Genomic DNA, 6225 nt, shown 5'->3' on the forward strand with positions numbered 1-6225 from the left:
TTTTTGGTTTGAAATTTTGGTAAATAAACTTCAGACTCACCATTAGAGGCGTAAATGTCAAAAATGTATTTGGCTAACTTTATATGTATTGTTACGGTCTGTCAACCCTAGGTATTAAGTTTGAATGTCTAGAACCTTCCCAAGTGGCATAAAATTGCTTATTTAAGAAATGCGTAAACATTGTCTAAGACAACTCTAGGTGGTACTTTGCAGCTTTGTCTTGCATATTATTGTAATGAAGGCACTCATGTGGGTTAGCATATTGTAATTGTGAATTTTTTTAATTCCATATTTGCAGTGATAATAAGAAGTCCATATTTTGTTCTCACATTTGTTGTTTCTTTTTTTTTGTTATGTATTTATGGTATTAAGGGGAGCACCCTTCGTCAAGTGGTATCTGAGCTAGGTTTCTTGAGTGTGTGGATAGATCGTTGAATCTAAGGTAGTTCACACCAAGACCATGGGTTGGGAGAAGCATGTAGACAGATCATCAATTATGAGGCAGTTTGCACTAGGGTTTTAGTGGAAGTGTAAAAATGTGTCCATTAAGAGGGCATAGTGGAAGAGTCAAAGGTGTTAGACTTGAGGATTTTAGAACCTTCTAGGAAAAAATGCAAGCAATGCAAGAACAAATGCATAGATGAATGAATCTTGCCAGAGAAGAGGATGAAAGTGAGGATGAAAGAGAAGAAGGAGGAAATGTGGACCTAGACATAGTAGAGGAATTTCTTAACCCAAAGGAGGTAAATCTTTTTAGAGTCATTTCTAGTATTGGAAAAAAGCCTAAGTTTTATGTTCCCACATTTTTTGAGAAATCTCAACCTAGAGGAATTGATCGACTGGATCAATGAACCAGAAGAGTAATTTGAATATGAAGATATTGAAGATCCAGATAGGGTCAAGTTTGTGAAGGCCAAACTAAAGGGTCATTCAAAGATCTAGTGGTAGGAGATCTAATTGGATTGAAATAAAAGAGGAAAGGACAAAATCACCAAATGGAATCAAATGGGTTGAAGCAAAGGAAGAAAGTCTGTTCAAGAGTATATCGAAGAGTTCTACAGAGTTCTCATTAGAACTGGTCGTGCAGATGTTGGTGAGGAGAAAGTCACCCGCTATCTTAATGGGTTAAGACCAAGCATTCAGGTTGAGATGAGTCTTGTTTGAGTGACTAATATTGAGGAGGCATACCAATTTTCCCTAAGAGTTGAGAAGAAACTAAGCAAAAAGTTTGATAACAAGAATAGTGGAAGAGGTCGTGGTGGAAGATATGACGAATGATCTTATGGAAGCCAAAATGATGATCAGAAGAACAAGGATGAAGCTATAAGTAGTAATCAGAACCAAAGGGGAAACAATTCTAATAATTTCCATGATTATAATAGTAGAGAGTAGAGAGGAAGAGGCAAAGGCAAAGGACAAGGATCTAGAAGAGGAGGCTTCCATGGGAAATGTTTTCATTGTGGAGAAGGTCATAGAGAATTTGAATGTTTCCAGCACCAAGGAAGGATAAATCAAAGAACAAAAGACTAGGGCAAAATTCCACATGTTGATGAAGATGCCAGATCATCACATTCTAAAGATGCTAAAAGAGAATAAGTCCTAGTTAATAGAAGAGTCCTCTTGAGTGGTGAGAATGAACACGATCAAAGAAGGATTTTATTTTACACTACATAAAAATGTGAAGATAAGTGTTGTGATGTGATAATTAATGGTGGAATTACTGACAATATGGTGTTAGAATGATGGTCATAAAGTTGAAGGTGAAGAGACCAAAACACCCGCATCCATACCATTTTGCTTGGGTACAAGAGAACCACAAGGTCATCACCAATGAGAAATGTTTGGTGGAGTTCAAGATTGGAAGCTATCAGGATGAGGTACTTTGTGATATCATACCTATGGACATATGGCATGTGTTGTTGGGTAGGTCATGGCAGTTTGGTAGGCATGTTGTACACGATGGGCAAGAAAATACCTACACTTTGACCAAGGATAGAGTGAAACATAAGTTGAAGTTGTTGAAGGAGAAAGAAGAAAGGGTATGTAGTGGTACCAAAATATGTTTTATTGATGGAAAAGAGTTTCTCAAAGGTATGAAGCATGAGCATATATGTTTTGCTAAAATTCCAAAGTATGGTAAAGAAGAAGTAGAGGAGGTACCTGCAAAAGTTGCAGATATGTTGGGAGAGTTTTATGATATTGTGTCAGATGATGTACCTAATGGATTGTCCCCAATGAGGAAGATCATTCACCAGATGAATTTGATTCCAGGAGCCAGTTTTTCAAACATGGCAACATGTAGAATGACACCAATAGAAAGTGAAGAGTTAAATAGGAAAGTTCATGAGTTGCAGCATAAGGGATTACTTTGAGAGAGTTTGAGTCTATGTGTTGTACCAATAGTATTAGCACCAAAGAAGAATGGAAAATGGAGGATGTGCATAGACTCTCGTGCTATTAACAATATTACAATCAAGTACAAATTTCCATTGCCAAGGATGGATGATATTATGGATTGTTTGAGTGGGGCTGAGTGTTTCACAAAGATAGATCTAAATAGTGGATACCATCAAATTCAAATCAAAGAAGTTGATGAGTGGAAGACGGCTTTCAAGAAAAGGGAAGGACTATACGAGTGGTTAGTCATGCCTTTCGGGCTAACCAATGCACTGAGCACTTTCATGCGGCTCATGAATGAGGTACTGAAGGATTTTTTGTGTAAGTTTTTCATTGTTTACCTAGATGATATTTTGATCTTTAGTAAGACATTACATGAGCATTTGATGCATATTTGAAAGGTGTTTGTTGAGGGGAGAAAAGTTGCTAATAAACCTGAAGAAGTGCAGTTTTGTGAAGAAGGAATTGATGTACCTAAGATTTGTAGTCTTAGCAAAAGGTCTGAAGATGGATTCAGAAAAAATGAAGGCTATCCTTGACTAGCCTACTCCAAGGAGTGTTATAGAGGTAAGATCTTTTCATGGACTGGCAAGTTTTTAGAAAAATATTCATAAGAGGTTTTTACAGTATTTGTGGACGCTTAACTAAAACAATGAGAGGGGATAGGAAATAATTTAAGTGGACTATAGGAGAAGATAAGAATTTTAATCTGTTGAAACAAAAAGTTAAAGACCAACTTGTTTTAGCACTTCCATATTTTAACCAAATGTTTCAAGTAGATTGTGATGCTAGTGGTACTGCAATAGGAGTTGTTTTGAGTCAAGACGGTAGACCTGTTGCTTACTTTAGTGAGAAATTGAATGATGCAAAAATAAAATATTATGTTTATAATTAGGAATTTTATGCTATAGTTCAAGCATTGAAGAAGTGGAGACACTACTTTCTTCCTATGGAGTTTGTTTTATATACTGATCATGAAGCTTTGCAATATTTGAATAGTCAAGGAAAATTAAACCAAAGGCATTTGAATTGGGTTGAGTTTTTGCAAAGTTATTTTTGAAACATAGGAGTGGAAAGTTTGATAAAGTTGTAGATGCTCTTAGTAGAACACAACTTTTTCTGACAAAAGTGTAGATTAATGTGGTTGGGTTCAATAAATTTAGTAATTTGTATCCAGAGGATCTTGATTTTGGTGAAACATTGAAGGCTTGTACAAAACTTGTTACTCTTGACAGGACAAAGTGGTTGGATTTTATAATCCAAGATGGTATATTGTTTAAAGGAAGTCAGTTGTGCATTCCCATAAGTTCAATGATAAAACTATTACTTTGGTTTCTAAGAATTATTACTAGCCAAAATTGCAACAAGATGTGAAGAAGTTTTTGCAGATTTGTAGAGCATATTAGATGGCAAAAGAAGTGAAGTAAAATACATGGTGGTATCAGCCATTACATGTACCAGAGAAGCCCTGGGAGGATGTCAACATGGATTTTGTTCTTGGATTATCATGAACATAGCGTGGGCATGATTTTATTTTTGTGGTGGTTGACAAGTTTTCAAAGATGACACATTCAATTCCTTGCAAGAAGACTAGTGATGTTATTCACGTGGAAGAATTGTTTTTAAGAGAAGTGGTGAGACTACATGGTATGCCAAAGAGTATAGTTTCAAATCAAGATACCAAATGTGTTGGGTATTTTTGGCAAACATTGTGGAAGAAATTGAAGACAGGGTTGAAGTTTAGTTCATAACATCATCCACAGATTGATGGATATTAAGTTGTGAAGCATAGTTTGGGAAATTTGTTGAGATGTTTGGTTGGAGACAAGCCAAAAGAAATGGGTCTTAATTTACCACAAGCAGAATTTGCATATAATAATTATATCAACAAGAGCACTGGTAAATCACCATTCCAGATTATATATGGGAGTAGTCCTAGAAATGCTTCTGAATTGTGACAATTGGATAAAGGAGAGATGAGTAGTGTTGAAGCAAAAGAATTTGCTGAACATTTGAAGAACACCCATGAGGAGGTGAGGAAGAACATTATAAAGATGAGTAAACAGTACAAGGCTAAGGCATATGTGAAAAGGAGGTATAAGGAATTTTAGATTGGAGATGAAGTCATTGTTCATTTGTGAAAAGTTTGTTTTCGAATATATACACATAGTAAGTTGAAGATGAAGAAGTTTGGACTGTGTAAGATAGTGAAAATGCATGATTCTAGAAATGCCTATGAAGTGGAGTTTCCTACTAAATTGAATATTTCACAAATATTTAACATTTTAGATTTGGCAGCTTATTATGAAGGAGGTGATGCAGATGAAGTTGTAGAAGCACAGTGGAGTATTCTAACAACTAGTTCGACTGTAAAAGAGATTGAAGAGATACTTGATAGTCATGTTGGAAAAAGTACAAGGGATAAAACTTATGAAGAATACCTGGTCAAATGTAAAGGGAGGCTGGTAGAGGATTCATCATGGCTAGCAAAGGAGGAGGTTTAGTGTCTTGGTTTTCCTCTGAATACTTGAGACGTGATGGGGTCACTTATCAAATTACCCCAAGTGTCTAATGCAAGAGCAACCTGGGTGTAAGAGAAATCTTGCATCACCCAATTTTTTAATTTATTCTTAGCCTTTTCTATTTTAATAAGGACTAGTAGACAGGAGGGTTACTATTTTTGGGAACTTACTATCTTTAGTAAGTTTGTCATGTATGAGCTCAGAATGTCCTAATTTCAGAGGTGGATGTTCACCTTGGATATGGCAGCCTACCAATTGGGGCTTAGTGTCATATCATGTGTATTCATGGGTTTATTATGGATTTTTGGTTTTTAATTTTGGTAAATAAACTTTAGGCTCACTGTTGGAGGTCTTAGAGTGCCTGAATGAGGTTTGAAAACTCGATGGATGGGCACTTGTGCCAATCCGAGCCTGTGGACGAGGACCTGGGGTTTCTGAAAAGTGGTTATAATAGACAATTAGAGTACCAGTATGAGATTTATGGCTTACAAAGTTGGATCAACCAAAACATCCAAATGTCAAAAAATGTATTTAGCCAACTTTATATGTATTGTTAGGTTTGTCAGCCCTAGGTATTAAGTTTGAAAGTCTAGAACCTTCCAAGGCGGCATAAAATTGCCTATTAAAGAAATGTGCAAACATTGTCTAGGACAGCTCTAGGTGGTAGTTCGCAACTTTTTCTTTTAGATTATTGTAATGAAGGTGCTCATGTGGGTTACCATAATGTAATTGTGAATTTTATAAGTCTGCATTTGCAATGATAATAAGAAGTCCATATTTTGTTCTTGCATTTTTTATTGTTTCTTTGTTTCTTTTATGCTTTTATGGTATTAAGGGGAACACCCTTCATCATGAAGTTACCATCCCACTAGTGAGACACCATTGTGTAATGACCAATTAGGATTAATTAGTACTAGATTCCATATTACAACCATATTTTCTCTTTTAGAAATAGAATGTGCTTGATATTACCATATAAATTTGAACACACACAATCGTAAATAATCATATAAATATCACCATATAAATTTGAACATACAAAATCATGAATAATCATATACATGTGATTGCAAATATCAATCCAAAATTCATTGAGGTGACATTATTACTAAGTCAAAGGCCAAGATCAACATGGAGAATGTAGACAATAACCCCCATCAAAAGGATAAAAGTGGTTGCTAGAATATATTAACCATACTTGAATTATTAATCCCCTAAGGATTAATCAAAGATCAAAATTTCTAAATACTTAAAATTTAGAGAAGAATACAAACATGACATCATGCTTCCAACCTAGCTAGTTAAC

Source organism: Cupressus sempervirens, chromosome 10 (genome assembly GCF_028749045.1).
Source record: "Cupressus sempervirens isolate cs-2001-9-10 chromosome 10, ASM2874904v1, whole genome shotgun sequence".
Lineage (NCBI taxonomy): Eukaryota > Viridiplantae > Streptophyta > Pinopsida > Cupressales > Cupressaceae > Cupressus > Cupressus sempervirens.